Genomic DNA, 22,538 nt, shown 5'->3' with positions numbered 1-22,538 from the left:
CCAAGGCAAACTGAGCTCCTAAGCATCCAGATCAGCCCGACAGCCCATGGTGAGCCATCATCTCCAGTGTGGGGAAATCAGAGCTGGTGGCTTTGTCGCATGAGTTATTTCATGGAAGTGATGCAGGAGGTGAAGAGCAGGGCTCAGGCTGGATCCCATGGGGGCTTTTCTCCTGGGAAAAAAAAAGGAAACCGCTCAAGAAAGTCGTCTTTGCTTCACACAGCATGTTTTGATCCGCTGGTTTTGGGTTTCCAAAAAGGGTTTCCAAGGGGATTTCCAACAAGGGTTTCCAAACCCTTTGTTTTTGGAAGAGCCCATCAATGGGAACGAAGGGATCACTCGTGCTCGAGGAGCTCATTGGTAGCTGGTAAACAGCAAAGCCTTGGCGTGGGACCACCCCCAGCCCATTTTCCCTTGGGCGTCTGTGTTTCACTGGTCCCCACCATCCTGGGAGGGTGACCAAGCCCAGGGCTGGGGGGCTGGACCAGGGGTCCTGGCAGCCAGACGAGTCCCTCGCTCAGGGACTGTGCACCCCACGGGAGGTTCAAGGACGGGGTAACTCCTTCAGAGACACAGAGGTGGGTTTAAACCCCCTTAGATGGGAATGAACCAGGGTCAGTGCTTTCAACATCGGGTTAATACATAAAAGGGTGGTGGGGAGCCTCTTTTTTCTCCTGTCTACCAAGCCAGGGTTAAAATGGCATCTGATTTTCTTTGACCTATTTTTGTAATTTAAGGTGTTTCTCCTTTCATCAGACCTCCTGTACCCAGCACCAACCTTAAAGCCCTACTGAGGGTTTTAAGCCACCCATGGAAGTTCTGCTGCAGTAGATCCCTTTCCCACCTACGTTCGGTGGATGCAGGAAATTCATGACTCCATAGCTGGGATCGCCTCCCCCTCTGATGACGTTTTCAGATGAGATGTGTGCTCCATCAGCAAGAGCCTGGTGCTCCCTCCCTCTTTACTGAGAGGCTATGGAGCTGGATTTCTCCGTGCTTGTCTTCTCCATCTGGACCTGGAGGTGGAGGGGTCCTGTAGGATCCTGGTGGTGGGAGCCAACAGGGGTAGAAAACACAAGAACCACTGCAAAAACAGCTCTACAGTAACCAAGAACTTGAGGTCTCTCCAACCTCTGTCCCTGTGGAGAGGAGCTCCAGGTGGGCTCGGGAGCTGAGGCCGTGCACAATGCTCCTCAGTCCAGGCGTACTGGGCTGGGACCAGTTAGTGCAACTCTTAGGAGCATCTTATGACCAGAGGGGAGGTGCAAAGAGGGTTTATATTTATCCCTTGTTGATTTTTCGGGCCCTTGAGACAGAAATCAGTGGTGCCCACCATCCTGGAAACCCCATCAGGGAGAGCCCGACAAACCCATGGGGTTCAGCCAAGTTTCCTGCCTTTGAGGTTGAATTTTCCTCCTTTCAGAGCTTCACGCTCAATAATAAAAATGTCCCAGCCCATACATCAGCCCTTCCAGCGTGGTGGGAAGGTGTTTTGATTTTCCCCTCCATTAAGTACACAACAGCTCTCTTAATAGAAGACGAGAAGGTACCTGCGATGTCGGGAGCCGCGGCTGTGCGCCTGCCTCCTCGCTTCACAGCTCATTGGCACCGTAACCCATAATGGCTCCTCTGGAGCTGTTGCCGGCTACAAATTAATGCTCCTGCCTGTCCCTGGGGACCACAGAAGGAAAGCAGCTACTGGGCTGAGGGCCCCTGGCCCCGGCGTGGTTTGGTGCTGGGACATGCACCCGTGCAAGGTGCTCGCTACACTGAATTTGGCAATTTGCTAGCGGGATCAGGTGCTGGTGCACCTGGTGCTGCTTTCAAACAGTCCTGGGCCAGGAGCAGCTCAGCAGGGTCATCTCAGGAGGGATGGGGCAGAGCAGGCTTTCTCCTGCTCCCAGGAAGGGGAGCGATGCTGCGCCCGCTTGCTCCCTTGTCCAGTGCTCACTCCATCCCCTGGAAGGTGTCACCTTCATCCCCACGCCCCACCTTGGCCCTCCTGAGCACCCATGGGCTTGGTGCAGAGCAAGGTGCCCACTGCCACCCTCTTTTCCAGCCTGAGCCCACTGGAGGGCAGCAGCACCCTGTCCGATGCGCCCGCTCCTCGCAGTACCGGCACCCCACATCTGCCCAGTGAGGCTGGCACCCCTCGACGCACGCTGCCACCCAAGGGTGAGTAGAGGTGTCCCTGGGGTGCTTTGGAGACCAGTGCATTGCAAAGCATGACCTAAAAAGCTGTTTTAAACCATATATCCTGCAAGATCCCTATGGGACAAGTGTGCAAGAAATAAAGCCGCACATGCAGTGCACCATCCTCTGGGGCAGAGCACCCTGAGCTCGTAGCAAGCTCCATCCATCCTGTAAAGGAAGGGCTGAAATTTTGCTGGGAGCACTGGGAGCACCCATCCTGCTCCTGCCAACTAGCCCTCGGGTCCCACTGGGGCTGCAATGGGGGGCTTGCTCCCCTGGGCTGATCCTAAAAGCTTTGCCAAGGTGCTCTCTGAGATTTAGAAGGTTCCCTCTTGGCCCTGGCTCCTCAGCACCTCGGAGGTGCTCAAGCCGTACTGCGTGGCCTTGCACGGCAGCAAACAGCACTAGGAAGCTCGCCAGACGTGAGGCCACAAGAGATGGGCTGTGCCAGAGGGGTGTGCAGCCACCGGGGCAGCAGAGTTGGGTGGGTCAAGGCTTCAGGTCAAGGTGCTGGAGGCTGCAGGCAAGAGCCCAGCAGGTTCAGGAGCTGGTGGGGCTGTGAGCTGGCAGCATTGCACTAGAGGGCAGAGTGGGTACACGCTGAATCCTGCTCCCCACAGCCCAGCCAGCCCTTCATCACCCCAAGCCACCCCAGCACAGGGTGGGATGGTGTTTGAGTCCCAAATTGTCCCATACCCCTATGCATGTAGCTCCATGCACGTAACTCTGTGCAAACCCATCTACATGCTCGCACCCAAGCCAGCTCTTGCTCTAGCAATTGCCTCGATGGTGCCCGACAGAAAGTCGTCTTGCATCTGCCCAGTGGGCAAAGCGCTGCTGGGAGAGGAGGGAAGGCGAGCTGCCACAAGCAGGGACCTGCCAGGCACCTGCCTGTCCCCAGGGCCCATCATCCTCAGCTGCTTCCTACCAGGGACAAAAGCGGCGGCTGGGGATACCCCTCCATCCCTGTGTGGTCCCTGGGGAGCGCTCAGCCACCTTCCCATGCATGGGAGCAAGCGTCTGCCATGTGGGAACGGATTAGACCTCACCCAGAGTGGACTTGGTTTGGCATCGGGGCAGGGGTGGAAAGGGAACCTCCTTTGATCCCTTGTACCCTGTTTTCTGTGGGGCATGAGTGTTTCTGCAGGGTCTGTGCTCTGTAGTCCAAAAGAGGATGGGGGAGGATGCTGGTCCTCTACTGGATTCATCCGCAGAACCTGTCCTGAGCTGTTGTGGATCACCTTTTCTAAGTTAGTAGCTTTTGCCCAGCCCCCTCTTCCTTATTTTAATCTGTAAAACTTTTACCCTAGAGTACAAAGCTGCCCCACTTCGGGATTTGCATCCCCATACGAGGAGCTGCCTCTGACCGCCTCTTTGCTATAGCAGCAACAAGAGACGGGCAAGTTTCCACTGTGGCACAAACTCCGCTGGCATAGGAGACTGAGGCCAGACCAGGGATGTAGGACTTGTGCAGGCTACAGGATGCGCTGGGAGGCCAGTCTGGGTCTACACAAGCAATGAGGTCAAGACGTCCATGCTATGGGGCAAGGCGATCATGCTGTGATGAATGAGGGTCATGTTATGGAGCAAGGTGGACATGCTACGGGGCAAGGAAGTCATGTTGTGATGAAGGAGGGTCATGCCATGGAGCAAGAGGATCATGCTAGGAGGCAAGTGTGTCATGCTGTGGAGCAAGGGGGCCATGCTATTGGGCAAGGACATCATGCTGTAGCACAAGGGGGTCGTGCTATTGAGCAAGAGGGTCATGCTGTGGGTCAAGGGTGTTGCACTATGGAGAAAGAGGGTCGTGCTATGGAGCAAGGGGGTCATGCTGTGAGGAAAAGGGGCTTTCAGAGTCCTGGTACTCAGTGGGGAACCCTCATGGCTTGGAGCAAGCCCAGCTGGTGTCACCTTGCTCTGCATGGCTGGATGCAGCGGCTGGGCCAGGCAGGGATGTGCCCTTGCGTTGGGCCAAGCCAGCAGCCTGCATGACCGTCTGGGAGCTGTGGGTCCTGCTCAACTCCTGGGGACCAGGGGCAAATAAACCCTGCAGCATATGGAGGGGCCCTTCTCTGCAGCACCCAGGGGCAATAAGTGCAAAGCAGTGCTGTGGGGGTGCATCTCCCTCCTCTGCCTCTTCCCTCTTTCTCTCCTGCCATGGAGTGGCTCCTGCCATGCCCCCAGACTCTCCCAACAAAATCAGGCTATTTTTTTTCCCATCTCGGGAGCAGTCCTCCTCTTTTTCCCTGCCCTCACGAAGGGCCTCCTTTGCCAGGGCCCAGTCTTTAATGGGAAGGACAGAACTGAGCCGTTCGGAAATGGCTCCTGAATCTTTAATAAAGCAAACATTGCCTGGGCCATAAACATATGATGACAGCAACAGAGGCTCTCAAGCTTATTGCCTGGCCGCTAGTTCTTTACTTAACTCTGCCATAATGGCTTTAATAGCCCGGGAGGGAGCTGAGGTGAAAGTCCTATTAAAAAATGTATTTCCGAATTTAATTGAGGCTCCATCTGTGGGGAAAGACAGAGGAGAGGTCGCTCCACAAGAGAGCTATGAAAAAAGAAGAGCTCTCTCCACCTTCCCCCGCTCCTGCCCTGCCTGATTAGTGCCCAGCAGCAAATGCCACCCCAGCTGGTGGCCCTGGGGACGTGGGACCTTCAGAGTGTTCCCTCCCTAGGGGAGACCACCGGCACCCCGAGACCGTCTGTTGCAGAGGGAGGGGGCACCCCCGTTTGTGCTGCATCCCCTCTGGCTTTGCAAGGGTGTCCCCTTCACCGTCGGCTAGGACAAGCGGCGATGGTCCACAAAGCCCATCAGCATGTGCAGGCAGCACCACCATCCTACTGGGCAGCACTGGCTGCCCACGCTCCACAGTGGCCTCACCAGAGGTATGGCCTGGGTGGTAGATCTGACTGTCCCTCCAGCCATCTGACCTGCGCGTGGCCCTCCAGTCGCCCATCAGTCTGTCCAGCTGTTCCCATAGGTTCCTAGACACCTGGTCCCATGTACATAGACATACACACACATACACGTACACATACACATCTGCATCATCAATCTGTTTGCCTCAGCCCCATCAATATCCATCCATCCATCCATCCATCCATCCATCCATCCATTCACCTCTATCAGTCTATCTACCTACCTATTTATCCATCTCTCTCTCCATCCATCTACCTATCCATCAGTCTGTCCATCTATCTCTCCATCCACCTATCCATTCATCTACCTACCAGTCCATCTATCCACCTATCTACCCATCCATCTATCCATCCATCTATCAGTCTATCTATATATCTATCCACCTCTCTATCCTTCCATTGATCCATCTGTCCATCCATCTCTCTCTCCATCTATTCCGTCATCCAGCACTGAGCTTTTCTCCATCCAGGGAAGCTTTGTACACTGAGACCTTTGGAGCTCTTTAAAGAAGTCACCGGGGCTGAGCCCAACACTCCAGAATGGAAGACGTCCCCATGTCCTGGATCGCCACCGTTTGGGGCTAGACACCCTGAGATAGGTTATTTCTCCCCGGATAAGTGTCTGTTGGAAGATGGATGAATAAGGGGACAAACAGACAAGAAGGCAGATGGATGGCAGATAGGGAAAGGAGGAGCGAAAGAGGGAACAGTTGGGATCCGGCTGGGAGACATCCCTGTCTGCTCGAACCTCGCCAGCCTGTGGGCTCGCAAACAGCCACTCTAATTAGTGATGAAGAAGAGGGGACGGGAGAGGAGGAATTCACTCCTTCCTCCACTCCCTTCCTGCATCCCCTCCTGGCGAGCATCACCCTGAGTCAGCAGATCTGCCGAGGTCATGCCACCCGCTCTATTAATTGGATTAATAAAGATGTACGTCATTGAGGTAATTACCCGCTAATTGGGGATGACAAGGTTGTCAGGGTTTGTCCCTCAAAGGGACAATTTCCCGTCCCCGGCCCTCCCCTTTCCCAACACGCACCGAGTCAATCGCATTAATTAAAAATCAGAGAGTCCATAACCTTGTGCTGCCAAGCCCCGGTGAAACTGCTGCCTCCAGAGCCACACGGCAGGGCAGGGCGGTGGCATCTGCCACCTGCGGCCACCAGCTCAGCTGGGGAGCACGATCCAGGCTGCCGGGTCTCAAAGGGGTCTCAAAGGTCCCTTCTGCCTCCCCTGCATCCCTCATTAACCCCTTGACGACGCTGCAAGGGGCCAAGAGGAGACACGTGGATGCTGCAACCAGGGTCAATGAACACATTGATGTGCAGCACCTCTCATGCCATAATATCCAGGAACATAGGGTCTTTCTTTCTTTTTGAAAGAAAACCAAACTGCAACCCCCCCATAACACGCAGGTAACTCTCTCAGACAAGAAAATGCTTATTGGAAATGTTTTGTTAAAAAAACATTTCCCCGAGGAAAGATCTCAGCTTGATGATATCTCGGTGATGAAATATTTCCAGCCTGCCAAAACTTTCCCTGCCCTTTCCCTGGAGCGAATCCCTGCTGTAAGCTGGCCAGCTGTGAATCACCTCTGCCTCTCCCTGGACTCCTGCCTTGGTGGGGATGTCCAACAAACATCCAAGTCCGTCCCCCTGCATGGCCAGTATGCCCCAGGGCAGCCTGGTGCTGAGCCCTGCACAGCTGGATGCCGAATCCTGCAAGCTGCATGCTGTGCCCTGATGCTCTGCACAGCTGGGTGCTGCACAGCTGGATGCTGAGCTGTGCTAGGCTGGTGGTATGTCCTGCACAGGGATGAGGAGCCTTGCACAGCTGGATATGACTCTGGCGCGGCTGGATGCTGAGCTCTGCACATCTGGATGTTGTGAGGCCTGATTCTAGCTGTGCATGGGCTGGTGCTGAGTCTTACACAAGCATGAGGAGCCTCGTACAGCTGGATAGTGAATGCAGCACATCTGGATGCTGCACTCTGCACATCTGGATGCTGCTCAGCCTGGTGCTGAGCTCTGCATGGGCTGGTGCTGAGTCCTATACGGGGATCAGGAGCTTTGCGCAGCTGGATATTGAATCCTGCACAGCTGGATACTGAGCTCTGCACAGGGATCTGGAGCCTGGCACAGCTGGATACCAAATCCAGCACAGCTGAACGCTGAGCCCTGCACATCTGGATGCTGCACAGCCTGGGAGGGAGTCAGGTGCAACGAGATTGTGCGGCCTCAACACCGCTGCAGCCCCGGAGCGCCGAGCTTTGGGAACTGGATAACGAACTCAGGTTTAACGGCAAGGCAGGGGGGCTGTTCCCATGCCGGGAGCACAGCAATAAGAAAGGCTGAGGGGCTTTGTGGGGGATCAGCCCTGCCAAAACGAACGTGATTGGCACAGTTTTGGTTTTACTGTTAACAAAATTAGCAGCAGAGGGAAAGCGATGGCTGCAGCAAGGCTACAGTGGGACGTGAGCAAAACCAGTGAGTCACTGCCTGGCAAAGCTCAAAAATTGATAGCAGGTGGCGGGACTGGGAGGGTTGGGGGGTTCAGTGCCTGTCCCCCCAGTGGGAACGGCCGGTCAGGCTGGGAGGGTGCTTCTGGGCTCTGTGAAAACAAAGGAGGAGGGTTACGTGGCTTGCAAGGACTCTGGAGGGATGCTTTGCTTGGACTCGGTTCAGCCCTGCATGAAAATTTGGCTTTTCCTATGTCTGGTTGGCTTGGCCCTCCAGGCAGATCCCCAGAACTCTCGTGCTGTTGCTTCCTTGGAGCAGTCTGTGCTACAGAGAGGGGAAACTGAGGCAGGTGGGGTCAGCTGGCTGGGCTGGGTCTGCTGCTGCCCTTATCTTCTCTAATCACCAGGTTGAGGGCTGGGAGGTGGCATCTCCTCAGCCGCTTATGTGATATAACCAAATCGTTTAATCCTTGCTAAGCCCAAATCAGCCTCCCTGCCCAGGCCCCGTATTGTGGAGAACACAGATATATTAAAGTGCATATTAAATTGCTTGAACAGCCATTAAAAATTGCCATACATGTGTAATGCTACTAAGTTAATGTTTCTACAGAGACCTGAACTTCTTAATTACCTGATTTGGGGCGTGTTTAATTTCTCCTGACTTTTTTTTTGGTCTTTTATTTAAATCAGACTGAGGCGAACATTATTTCTGCGATTTAAGAGAAAACTGTAGCTGAAGGTGGCATCTTCACCGTGGCCTTTTCCCTTCCACATTCCCAGTGAAAGGCTGCAGGCATTGTGCTGTGCTGATGTTATCTCCACCAAAACTCAACAGAAAGGGATGGAAAAGGAGGCTGGGAAAGTGGGAAAGTCAACAAGCTGAATTTCTGTCCTGGTGCCAGGATAGGTATAACAGATGATGCATCAGAAGATTTGAAAGAAGGTTTTTGATCCCCTCACCGAGGATCTGGCTGTTCAAAGGGGACTGGGCTCTCCTTTCCGTGTTTCCCTCCGCAGAAGGAAAGGCAAACGATGAAAACATCGTTTTCATCGTTTTAAAGAGATTAGCACAGGCTCAGGAAGCCTTCGAGCAAAGGCTCATCCCCAAAGGATGCACCAGCGTGCCCTAGCAAAAAGGCAAATAGTGAAGAACCAGCAGCGTTGTTTTCCCCACATCCCTCTGTGGACATCTGCAGAGAATGAGGAGGCCAGAGGGATGTCACAGGGCCCGTAATGGCCCTGGGCCCTGCTTTTTAACCCAAGAGCTGCTTTTTGAGAGCTCTGGTGTAAGTAAGGCAGGAGACGCCGGGCCGAGGCCAGCGGGTGCGGAAGGAGAGTGATTACCCAAGCGATAAATCAACAGCGCGGGGCTGATGATATAATAATGGCGATATGATGTCATCTCAATCCTGCCCATTGATTTTTTTCTTTCTTTTTTTTTTTTTTTTCCCTCTTCGTGAACTGGCTTTTCCCATCCATTACCCTGCCCAAGCCCACGCCGATGCTGCTGCTGCGGCTCTTTATATCCAGAGCTATTGATTGAGCCCCAACACCATGCTACGGTGGCAAAGAGCAATGCTTGCGTGGGTGCAGCACCCTGGGGGGTCCCTCACCAGGGCCACCCTTGCTGAAGCACCAGGATGCTCTTTGTGAGCTCTCAGAACAGCCCAGTTGGTCTCTTAAACCTCAGCCACAGGGAACTTGAGAGTCTTTGCTCACAGCTGGGCTGGGACTTTGTACAATCCTTGGTCCATGAGCTTAATCTTCCTTTTGTCCTGCTCTTCCTTCCCTTCTGCTACTGCAGGTGAGAAAGAAACAGCTCCCAGCCCTGGCAGGCAGCATCTGAATGCATGTCTAGGGTGAGAGGAGATGGAAGTGAATCAAGGGGATCCTTGGTGGAGGCATTTATAATATCCTCAAGCCCTGGCTGGGGGTTTGGGCATCCATGATTTAGCAGGACCTGACTTATTTCATGTTTCTCCTGGCTGTGGCTGCAGGTTTCAACCCTGCTATCAACCCTCCCCATCCCTTTGAATGAACGTCCCCATCCAAATCCAGGTCAACGTCCGCACTGCGCTGACATCCATAGCTGCTGTCCCATGCCATGAGGACAACCCAAGACCAGGCTTGCCTTGAGTCCCACCACCTTCCCCATCACCTTGCAGCATCCTCCCAGGGAGGATTTTCCCTGTCCCAGCATCCAGGCTTCAGCAGGAAAAGTACCAGGCAAGCCGGCTCCTTCGGAGCAGACGGGTTTCCATCAGAAATGCAAGGACAAGCATTAATCCTCGGGCTCCACGGAGTCGGGCTCTGCCAAGCACAGGCATCAGCTCAAGGCAGGGAGCAGCTCCCCAGCATGATCCCCAACCCGCCGCCTGCCCCCAGCCCCACCGTCCCTCTCCATCACCCCACAGCCTGTCTCCCCACCCCTCTGCCAGCCTCAGGGATGGAGGGAAGAGCTGACCACCCCCCTTGGATCAGGCTCTCGAAGGGGACAAGACTCATCACACAACTGGGGTGATACCCACTGGAGTTTCAGATTAAAAACCTGGAATTTAAAATACGGATGTGAAGATGCTTTCTGGCTGGTTTGCAAGCACTGAAACCACATGTCAAGCCCTGGGGAGCCCATGGGGTGAACCCCAGCAGGATGTCCCTGCTCCCCTGGACCCCAGCTCCTCCTGTCCTCATCCCCAGGCTTTCTAAGCCTCGGGGAAAGGCTGTGGATACCAAGCTCACCTGGGGAACTGAAAAGTGGTGAGCAAGGAGCAGCTGATGGATCGGCCAAGCTGCTGCCAGCAATTTCACGCAGGGTAAATCCATTTATCACCCCGGCACAAGGAGGGGAGCCACCGGCAGCACGAGCCACCAGCAGATGAGCACATCTGTCATCGGCGGGCAGGGGGGACTCCAGGGCCTCCCCGTACCAGAAAATCCTGGGCAATATCCTGGTTCCCAGGGAGATGCACTTCTTTGGGGATGGGGCTGCAGCAAGGGATCGCAGCTTGTGATGCCCCTGAGCCTCCATCCTCCTCCCTACCTTGGGACATGACCGAGGCTGACAGTGGGGATGGAGATGGGATTTCACACAAGCCAGTACCACAGAAGATGCAGTCAAGAGTGGTGCAAATCAGTGGGCTGGGGAGGGATGGGGGTGTCGCACTGTAGGTGGGACCCGCTGGTAGCTCAAGGCCTCCTGGGCTGACGGTGGGCTCTGAGGCTGGTGCACCTAAGGGGGGACCTGTGGCTCAGCAAGGTCTTTTGAGACTTGTCTCGCCCTCGTGGGTCACAGGCACATTGCTGGTGTAAGGTGCTGCACAGGACTCTCCAGCCTGTAGTGTCTTCTCGTCCTGGCAGTGGTTTCTCAGCCCCTTTTCTCACTGAAGCTCACCCAGACCCCACTGAAAAAAAAATAGCAATACACAGAACTCTGGGATGCATCTCCTTGCCCCTTCATGCGTTGCCCTCTGCTGTTACCTTGCACTCTGTTGCTGCAGTGGGCTCCTATTTCCATACCTCCCTGGATAGCCTCCAAGGGACAGGTTCGGAACCAGATGGGCACAGGACGAGCACACCGGAGCCCCCAGCAGCATCTGAGCAAATTCCAGGCAGCATCTGAGCAAATTCCCCTCCAGCTCTGTGTGTGTGTGTGTGTGTGTGTGCGCGCACAGGACATGCTTGCAACATGCCATGAACAGAGCTTTGCTGCAGGCGTGCGCGTGGGGCTGCCATCCATCTCCGAGCGTGCAAATGCACCCTATTTGTGTGCGTGTGGGAAGATGCTGTGTGTGCAAATCCATATACAGATGCTCTTGTGCAGCCTGTGGGCCCCTCGTGGGGCATTTTTGGGGGTGCACGGGTGCCCCATGCGCCAGTGGGGTGCAGGGTGTTACGGCATGTGCTCCTTTAAGAGGAAGCCGTGTTTCGCAGAGTTAGCACTTTGTAGCGTGTAATGTTAAGGCTGCAGTGGGAATTGCTCTCTGATATTGAACAGGTAAATAAAGCACGGCTTGGAAAAAGCCTCTAGAAATGGGCTGCATGCGAGGCAGCCTTCCCTGGGGTGTCCTTAACCCTCAGCCTTCTTTTCCACCCTGAGACCACGGTGGGGGGCTGCCAGCCCCACAGCAGGGACGCCTGAGCAGCCCTCAATCGTCTTAACCCTTTCCTCATCCCTTTGCATCCTGAGAGCATAAAGTGCCTGTGCCAGACCCAGGCTGTTTTGCACAGCAAAGCAGAAGAAAACAGAGAATGTAAGACCAGAGAGGTCCAGCTCAACAGGGTGGTGGTGACCAGGAATGGTCCTAGAGACCTGCACACCCTCGGACCTTCCCATGTGCCCCCATGGGGCTGCCTTGCTTTGGGAGCAGCTTCAGAAAGGGCAAATTCAGGATTTCAGAGACCAGAGGCATCTGCAGAGCACATCCAACACAGCCCCATGTACTGCAGCATCACCGCCAAGGGCCGGCGGTGTGAACCCCTTTCTGCAACCAAGGTGCAGGGTAGGGATGAACCCACTTTCCCAAAGTGTCCGGTAGCAGAAGGGGGTCTTTTTCTGGGAAATGAACCCCAGCACCCTGCCCTCTCCCTGTTAGCAACCCCACTCATGTTATCCTCCATCTGAGCCTTCCCCACAGGGTCTTTACCTTGTGCCCATCCCTGCTTAATGCAGGGCTCACTGGTGGAAACCAGGAGGGATTTTTTTTGTGGCATGACCAAATTTGCATGGATTTAAGCCAGAAGAGACTGGACGGTGTCCCCCAACATCACCATGCAAGTGCCACTGCTCATATTCCTTACAACCTCAAAAACCCACAGCCAGAGAGGTCCCGGTCCCCTGCCCCAACCCCGTATTTATGGAGTAGCAATGCACTCATCCCCAAACTCATCCCTTTCCAATTTGATCCCCCCCTTTCTCCGCAATCCTACCTGGTTGTAAAGTGGTTACGTCTCCACTGAAAGAGATCCGCGGCCGATAGTATATCAGGATTTTCACCTCCCCTCGGGGATCCATTTGCGGCATTATTGCTGTAAGGTAGACGGCTGTTACCACACACCGGGCGGCCCTTACTTGAAGCATTTGGACAGATTAACGGTAGGTTTCCTTCAGAAATATTAAATGAAAAGATTATTATTTTTTTTTTAAGAAAAAAGAGAAAGGGAAAGGGAAAAAAAAAGATAAAAACCCTCTGGAGCCTGCATAAGCCTTCACCTGAAGAAGAAGGAGTTGGGAAATGGAGTTTGTTACTTATGAAAAATTTCCAGCAAAAAAGTGGTGTTTGGACGGTCTTCTTTAAAAACCCAAATCCCACTGACCCCTTCAAAGCATTATTTCATAGAATCATAGAATTGTTAAGGATGGAAAAGACCCTTAAGATTAGGTATGTTTGTTAAAAACTATCAAATTGCCTTTAAAAAGTGTTTTCATTTATCAAAAACTTGGAAGTTGAGGCTTTGCAGTTTCATTTTCTCATGGAAAACGTGGAGAATTTCAATAAAAATAAACATTGGTGAGAGAAAACACCACGTGCATTAAAACTGTAGATTTTCATGCCCTTATTACCGAACTTACAAACTACTTCACTAGTGCAAACGGGGTGCAAAAAGTGACTGATCTGATCCACTCTGGGAGTTTTGAGGCTGAAATTAGAGGGCTTTTCCCTGTTTATGATTGCACTGTGACTTTGCACGGAGGATGGGAAACACGCTGGACGTGTGCGCGCGTGTGCATATTCACCCTTGGGCAGCTGAGAGCTTATAGAGGTCGGTGCAGAAGCGATGGCTGCCTTGGGGCAGGGAAGGTTTATGAATTCACTCCGGGTTTTTCCATCCTAAACCCAAGGGAAGTGATGCACCCATACGTCCAGAGGGAAGTGAGGACCTTCTGCTCATGTGAGCTTGCTGCTCTCCCTGCCAACACGCAGCTGCAAGCGCAACCAGCTCAGCAGAATGGGCACAAACCCCACAGGGCTGCCAGCGGTGGGTGGGAGATGGAGGCACATGGAGGTGTGATGCCTCCACTTGCCCCAAAAGCATTGGTGCCCACGAGAGAGCTGTCCCCCACACATCCCCATGCATGGAATCCCCGTGTGTATTTGCGGATGCCATAGGTGCATGGGCAGCCCTCAAGAAGGCTGGTGTTTCCTGAATCCTTGGGGCCAGAGCAATAGGCATCTCCTCAGATGGAAAGCCCAAGTGCCCAGTGGTCCCAGCTTGTCCACTTGGCACCCCATGCTGTTTACTAGCCATTCTCCAGGTTCTCCAGGTTCAACCTGGTTCCAGCTGAGCAGCTTCACAGCAAGTCTCACCCCAGACACTCCTGTCCCAGAGAGATGCAGGTTCAATCCATCCGGCCCCCAGAGAAGCCAAGCTGGTGACTGAAGAAAAACAACACCACGTCCTAAACCAATCTTTTTGAGAGCAAAAAGGCATTTGCTGCCCCTAGGGTGATGCACATGAAGGTGGGGTTACCGTAAGGGGCTGGAGCCACGGGGAGAGTTGGCTCTGGGCTTGGCCTCAGCGATACGTATCTCAGCGGAGTTGGATAAGGACTCCACAAGCACCGGGGCTGGTCAATACGCCTCGCTGCAATCAATGGGCAAGCGGCAGTAATTACATTTCCAAGATCAAATGGGCGTATAAATGTTTCATCTGGGTAAACGTGGTGTTGGGTGTGTTGGTTTGTTGTTTCTTTTTTTTTCTTTTGTTTCTCCTTTCTGCACATGCTGCAGGCATCTGAGTGGATCCCATCGACTCAAACCAAGCCGCTCTGCTAAGGAACGGGAAAGCCTTGCCTTGACACCTAGGGACCCCCACCCCAAAATCCCACTGCTCTTCACATGCTGTGGAGGCAATCAGCTACGTGCTCTCACCTGGCCTCCCTGCAGCCCTGGCTGCAATGCACAGCAGAGACGTGGGCAAATGGGCAGGCGAAGGTCATGCCTACACCGATGTATCTGCCAGGATTGCAGCATCACTCTGGCGTGCCTGGGCTGGCCCTAACCTTGCATGACCAACTGCCTTCCTACCATCTCCCAGCCTCTCTGAAGCCTCTGGCAAAGGGGCTGTGTCTATTTTTGCACCAGCACTGCCTGCACTGATACACGTGGCTGTGATGTGGACACATCCCAAAGGACCTGATGCACCTCAGCCACTGACCTTGACACCCACTCCTCCGGCTCCACCATGCCCCATGGGAAGCTCATGGCCTCCATCCTGCCCTGCAGACTCCCCTGCTCGCTGGTGGATCCCCTAATTTGTGGACCAGCAGCACACAGGCATTTGCATCCCCATATTGCTCAGCAGCTGGACATGTTCCCTAGCAGTTCTGCTGGGAAACATCCTCCCCAGCTACCACCTCTCCCCTCCCCTACCATCCAACGCCAGGCTGTTTTGCACAGCAAAGCAGAAGAAACCCGAGCAGCCTCTGAGGACACAACATAACCACTTGGATATGTTTCACCCTGCAGATGAGCCCCCAAAGCATTTCCTTTCTGGATGCTTCAACCCTTTTCTGACACCACCGACCTCCAGGCTGTGAAGTGCCAACGGTAAAGAACCACGGGAGAAGGAGCTGGTTTCTTCCAGCACCAAGCAAGGACCTTTATCCAGCTCAAGGAATGGCTGACCCCATCCCTGCTGCTCCCCATACCTTCCTTTTTCTTATCCTTGGCTTCCTGTACTTGCTCGTGGGCTGCTGCAAGACGGTGGTGGCTGGGAGGTGATTCTGGTGGGGTGCAAGGAGCAAAGCCCCTCCAGACCACGAGACCTCTTTAAAGGAAGAAGGATAGAGAAGCTGTGAATATCACTTCTGGTGTCCAAGGAGATCAGGAAATGTTTTCCCATGATTTTTCAGGGATGGGGGGACGGGGCAGGAAAAAGTTCTGTTTGGGCTGCATTTGAGTCTAGAAAGGAGGCTGGAATTTGGGCTGGTTTTGATATTTAGAAAGTCCAGTCTCATTCTCCTGTTGGACTGTCTTTGTCTTTGACAGCATCGTGGCACCAGAGCTTTAGTGCTCAGCAAAAGAAGGGCAAATCTTGCTGTCAAGGATAGCAGTGCTGCCTGGGATCAACCTGGTGCCTTTTTCTTCCCCATCTGTTCATGCGCCAGGCTGGGACTGTGGTGATCCCTGGTGCCTCAGAGTCCCTGTGTGATGGGTTGGTCACTTCTGTCTCCCTCCTCAAGGTCACATCTCTCTCCACTTTTTCAAGAGCACCGGGAGTCCCTGGAGCAGGGGCTGTCCCCATGCAGGGTTGTCCCCAGAAGTCCTGCTTTATGGGTATGGTGAGGGGTATCCTGAACCTCTCACTCCCTGACCAAGGTGCTGCTCAGCAGGAAGGCAAATTGTCTGATGAACAGATGCCCTGGAGGCACTTTAGAGCGTACACTGGTCCATTACCCACCTATCCCAGCTTTGCTCGTACACCAGATTCAGGGATGAGTCCATCCCAAACTCCTTGCACTTCTTCCTTGCCCTCTTCCTTCCACTCCACCCCTGCCACACACTGGCCATACCACTCTGTGTGTGGCATCCTGGCGTCCCAGCCCCATGTGGCCTCTGCAGGAGCATCGTCCTTGAGACGTCCCCCAGAAGCTGCTGAGGAGCCAATTCCAAAGCTGCTGACTTGGTGCATTGGCTGTGCTCACACACGGAGGCATTTTGGGGCCAGCTTCCCCACCTGGGCCCTGGAGCTGAAATCCAACACCAAGTTGACCCTTGGAAGGAGGCTGACCGTCCTGTCCCTGCCAGGGAGGACTTTTGCTGAGCAGAACCGGGATGCCGCTCCCGGAGCTCCTGTCTGTGACGTGATCAGGCCAGGCTTTCAAACTTTCCCACTCATTTCTCAGACCCACTCGTACCAAGGAAGAGCAGAATGACCCTCATCTGCACAAAACCCCTTGGGCCTTGATGCGGTTTAACTAACACTGCCCTCAGTGCACCTGCTAAGAGCATGACTGTCTCCTTGTCCAAGCATCGCAACAAGAAGAAAGACCCATAGGGCGAGTAGAGATGGACACATATTTTCCTCTGTTCTTTGGCCAAGGTGAGTCAACTGTTCCATGCACTGGGCTGAGAACGGCCCTCTCATTGCATGTAACAGACTTCAGAGCATCCTGGCTGCATGTCCCCTCCTTATGGGGATGCTGTGCAGGGAGGGAAGAGGCCCTGCCGGGGCAAGTGGTATGTTTTACCCAATGCAGAAGTAAAGGAAAGCTCCCACGTGCTTCTCCATGGGACAGGTTCCTGCAGCACCTCTAGGCTCAGGTGTGGGAGGAAGAGGAGAGAGGGAGGATCCAGCACACCCTGTGCTACGCCTGACCCCACAGGAGATGGGGAACTCATGGGAGGACACTTGTAGGGCAGATGCAGCTGTGCTGACAAAGCAAGCCAGGAGAAGCTGCGCTGACTGATCTCAGCTGCCCCATCCATCCCTCCGTCCCTTTCCAACTTCCCAGGAGACAAAACTCCCTGGTGCCTCAGCCCCAAGGTGGAGACCAGTAGATCAGAGTCACCCCTTGATTTTCCTCTGTCCTCCTGCTCCCTGCACCCACCAGTCTGTGCCTGCCCTCAGCAGACAACATACACCCAAGGACAGTGACAGAGTTGTCGGCTGGTGCTGTAGGGACACCCTGCATTTCAGGTGCCCCAATGCATCAGGACAAGGCCCTTGCAGGGTTTCCTCCAACTTGTGGACCACCAACAGCTTTGCCCCATCAGCAAAGCCATCCCCTTCAGGCTGGTGGCAGTCTTAGATCATCAGAAACACCCTAACCGACATAACCACTCCACTGCAGCTCCCCTTCCCATGCCCAGTTCTTCTTCCCTCTGTCCTGTGGATTTTCTTAAAATGCCATGAGCCTGCTACTTGGCTAATTCAGCCATAACTTATTGAACAGGACTGCTAATATTTCCTTCTCCTTCACGCAGGCGTTTGCTGCCTCTGCCAGTGAATTCTCCTCTACGCGGAGGACTGGAAGTGGAGACTGACCAGCTCTCATCCCCACCATCCTGCCACACCCTAGCATGAAGATTTCTTCTTTTATAGAAAACTTTAAATGTCTTTGTCACAAAGACATGTGAACTTTTGGCTTCCTCTTGCAGGAAACATTCCCACTGCTGGTTCTTTCTGGAGACCTGAAAAACTTCATCAAAAGCAGGCACTTGCCAAGGTAGCCTTCTTTATTGTCAGCAAGAGGATTTGAATGGCAATTTCTAGCATCTCCGCTTGAAGGGAGCTTTACAGAAGCACTCATTTCTCTCTTGGCCACATCAAGAAGCCCCCAGTGAAGTGGGGTGCTAAGGAGGGATGCGGTAAGAGACCAGCTCCACTGAGCCGATAAACCGACAAGCACCGGGATTGCAGATGGTGCCGAGTCCTGGCAGAAACTTCTCCCAGGTAGCTCAGAGACTGGCACGCAGCAGATCCCCAGCTCCCAGGCTGACGACCTAATTGCAACGGCCCTCTTTGTTAACGAGAGGTGGAGAGTGGGGGAGAGAGGCAGGAACTTTCCCAAGGCACCACAATCAGCATCACTATAATTCAGAGCATCGTGCTTGGCTCGTCTGCTGAAAATCACCACATATCCACCAAAGAGGGTGAATCTGAAGGGCTATCCAAAGCCAGGACCATCATAACATCGCAGAGCCACCGGGCAAGACGCTGCTGCCCCAATCTGTCTGAAACAGAAGAAATAAATGGCCCCAGCCCCCAGCTGAATTGGGGCAGGCAGGGAGCAACCAAGAAAGAATGAAACCCCAGCAGCTGGCTTGATAACTTCACCCCTTAAGCAGTCAGTAAAAAAGGCCCCCACCCTCCAGGCTCCTTCTCCACTTTCCTGCATTGAAATAATTAGTTTTCACTTCTAAATTATTTTTTTCCAGAGCCCAGAAGGTCAAAGTTTAGTACTCCAAAAATAAAAAATAAAAATAATACTAGTAAAAAAAAAATCCTCTCTCTGCTTTGCTGGCAGAAAACAGCAGGGGGTGAGGGGTAAGGGAAAAAAATCAATTTGAGCTTGGGTCAGCGGTGTGTGCGAGAGAGACCTTTGGAGCAATGGAGATTAATTTAGTAGGAGAGAGAAGGCAGAGTGGAAAAGCAAGGAGGGGGAGAGGAGAGAGCCCAGCCCCGCTCTAGGGGAGCCGGGGACAGGTTCGGGATGTGCTTGCTCTCTCTTTAATAAGATCCCAGCGTGGCCCAGTGAAATTAATCACTGCTTCGTTAGTACACAGATGCAAAAGTGCCAAGTCAGTTGCTGCACTAGAGGAAAAATCCGAGGAGCTGCTGGCCTGCTGCTGTGTCCCAAAGCCACCGTCCCCAGGGATGCGAGATAAGGGTGCTTAGATATGGTCCCTCCTGTTTGTCTCTGCTGGAAATCCTCTGGTCCCACTGGAAACCCTTTCATAACTCTGATAGGGGGTCAAAGGGGCTCATTTTCTCCAGCTGAAGGCTAGGGAAATGGTCCAGCAGCAGCAAGGGTGCAGACCCTTGCCAACCTCACCAGAAGCAAGCTAAACCCAGGGCAGAGTTGGGGTAGCATCCCCGATGGATTATGGGGAGCCTGGCTGGCTACAAAGCTGCTGAAAGCGCCTTAGTGGCAGGAGGGATGGGTCTACTCGCTCATCTCTGCCTGTCAAAAGCATCATCTCTGGATTATGCGTTGCTATAACTGGGGAAGGATAATAAGAACCTAATCCAACGTCTGCCCAAGTCTTGGAGCATCACGGTGGAAGATGAGCTCCTCTGAAAATCTGTCCTGCTCACCTCTGCTATCACAGCGATGGCTTCTGTGACGTGGGCATGTCCAGAGCTGCTTAAGAGCTTATGAACCCCAGCTGGCTCGTTAGAGGCACCTTCCAAGGCTTGGGATGAGAAATATGAATGTTTGAAGGAGGGGAGGGGTGTAGAGGGGGAATGAGGTGGGGCAAGAAAAAGGCGAAATTAATTTATCCCACAACCTCACACCACAGTGGGATGCAGAAGGCCCAACCCATGCTTGCTGGTAACGAGTCATTCATGGATTGATTGATTTTATCTGTAACAACCACTGTAAAATATTCTGGGGTGAATTCTGACCATATTGACCCTGGTGAACCCAGCCATCAAAGACAGTATTGACAATGACGAGTATTGCTATGGACAGCATCCTGGACTGATTGGGATGACGGCTGTGGTGGAGGGTGGCGGAGGGCAAAGAGCAAGCTTTGCTTTTCCTAAAGATACTCCAAAACTGCCAGAAGTGCAAGAAGCAAGCCCAAGTGGAAAATATGATGTCGTGGAGAGGAAGCGAAGGTGAACTCAGGGCATCCTCCCACCACTTGGCGGGTGCTCAGAGACTGACTGATCCCAGGAGAGGGACAGAGGAGCAACCTCATTCACCAGGGCAGATTGGCAAGGATCTGGGGAGGCTTTGCCTTCCTCTCCAGCCCAGGAGATGATTGGCCAGCCAAGAACCTCTTGGCTGCTGCGAGGACCTCAGCAGCATGAGCCATCACACAGCGTGTCCTGCCTTCTGCCTGCAGTAGGCAGCTGCTGAGAGCTGCGGCACCTCAGTTTTTGGTTTCCATGAAGCCAGGGGGTTCAACACAGAGTGAAATACACGTGATGCTGCAAGTGAAATACCCCCTGTGGATCTAACGGTCTGGAAGGAAAGCTGAAGCAGTCACCTGAAAGACCCAAATTCATGGGGCCAGCTAAAACAGCAACTGGAAGAGCCTTGCCCGTCTTCAGGGCTCTTCAAAGCACGTCTTCTCTGTCATCAACCAACAGCCAAGACTTGCCCAGATCTTTGTGTTTTACCAAATGCAGAGGGCAGCAGTGCTTGAAAAGTGAAGAAAATGCCCAGCAAAGAGGAACTGCTGTCACAAAATCCTCGTGTCTTGGCTCTACGCTGTTTCTCACAGGGAGAGATAAAGATATGCCCGACTTGGTGTTGTGCCTATGACCTTAACACTTGCTGCCCCAGCTTCAGACCAAAGGTGGGTCTGACTCCACCAGGCTCTCGGTGATAGTTGGATCTCACCCAGCTGGAGAAGAAAATATTGCTAACAAAGCTCATGTCCAGCAGGATTAATGGCTCACCGAATGACCCTAGGCTTTCAGCAGCCTTGCTCTGCCAATCACGCTAGCGGAAATGAATAAAGACTTTCTTATTGGTATTTAAAAAGCTTTTAGGAAAAAAACAACCCAAAAACCAGCAACTCCCCCAAACCTTTTAATTGAGTCTGCAAGGTATTTAAATGCTTGACTGGTCAGCAATTGCTTACAAATTACTTCAGGAGCCACGGGGACCTCCCTGTGTGGGGCCAGTGTCATTGAGCGGTTCTGCCTCATGACACTCCCCAGATGTCCAGGCATGTACCTTGTCACTGGAGGAGGTTTGTCCTGTCAAGAGTGCTTTGAGACCAGGATCCAGCCCAAAAGGCAGAGCCAAGGTGCAAGGCCATGAGCTGAGCAAGCAGGATCTGTCATAATGCAGGCACAGTCGGTGTGCCTCAGTTTCCCCATCTCTAAATTGGATAAAATGAATAATGAGGTGGACTGTAAAGGTGGGTCGGGTTAAGCATTAATATTTGAAAAAAGAAAACCACTCTCTTAAGTATCTCTTGCTCACACACATGCACATATACATATATCTATATGTATTTCCTTCTCATATTTGAGCACAGCATGAAAGCAGCCAAGGAGGAGCTCAGTTTGCGCTGAAGGACTTTGTTCACGGCTTCACTTAGTGAGAACACCAAGATGTATTAAAATCTAAAGGGGAAAATCATCTTTAAGGAAAAAAAAAAAAAAAGAAAGAAAGAAAAAGACCCAACTCGATTTGACTTTCATGAGACACCAGTTAAATTTTTTTTAAGCTTCCACACAAAACGGCAAATCGTCTAAAATTAGATCTAGGGAATTATTTTATCTGCATGGGGAAAAAGGCTGTTTGATACCACGACTGTGTAATAGGGGACTTCTCGGCTTCCCAAACATGTTAGGAAGATGCTTTTGATTTTTTCCCTTTTCTCCTCCTCTTGCCTTGGCAAGCGCTCAACTTGTTATTTAAAGAAAAATTAAGAGGTGCTCTCAGGTCTGGCTAAGCCCAACGTATAGATTTTGTTTTAAAATAAAAGGTTGGACTGGTTTTTTTGTTATGTGCTTTAACACAGCAGAGGAGCACGATAAAAGCAATCTCATCAGCGGTGCCGTTCCCAGTGCTGATGCTCCCTGTCCACCTCTCCCAGCAGCATTTCTACCCCGCACAGTGCAGCCAAGGGCAAGATGCCAGGCTCTGCCCAAAACACATTGCAATCAGTGAATCCTTGGGTTCGCAAAGACCGGGACAGAGAAGGAAAAGACCACCAACTGCAGAGGATCCTACATCTGTTTGAGCTGCAAAGTCCTAGGGAAGGGGAGGGAAAGGTCTGCCCTGCAGATGTTGAAGCCTGTGATGTTTCTACCCGCGTGAGTGGTGGGGCTGTGTGGCATGTCTGGGTTTGGGCTGCAGCACCTGCACCTCTCCATGGTCTCCCCAGGCTTGAGCAAGTGCCAAAGCAGGGTGGTTGGGGTGATGGTAATATGTCTGCACCCATGGGTCACATCACAGTGGGGAAACTTGTTGTCAGGCTCCTGTTTGGGCTTTTTATCATCGTGCAAGTTCCTGAGAGCATCTTACATGCACGTGGGGTTGCAAGGAGGAAAGAGGCCACCACACGGGGCTGCAAACGTGGGACAGCCTCGGGCGGCTGGGGGACAAAGCATCACCATGGATCTGCCGCAGATAGCTCCACGTCACCGCAGATCCACTGCACGTAGCTCTGCAGGAGACAAATCCCCTGCCAGCCCCCTCAGGTCTCTGTCATCACGCACAGGACAGCTTGCGAGGCTGGGACCTGGGTTTTGCGCAACGTCAGGCACAGCTGGGGTCTGATTTTAGCAGGGGACTTGCATGAGGCAAGAAATAATGCTGACAGGGTAG

This window comes from Platalea leucorodia, assembly GCF_965183815.1.
Source record: "Platalea leucorodia genome assembly, chromosome: 1".
Classification (NCBI taxonomy): domain Eukaryota; kingdom Metazoa; phylum Chordata; class Aves; order Pelecaniformes; family Threskiornithidae; genus Platalea; species Platalea leucorodia.
The sequence above is the reverse complement of the archived record's forward strand: the minus strand, read 5'-3'. Positions refer to the sequence as shown.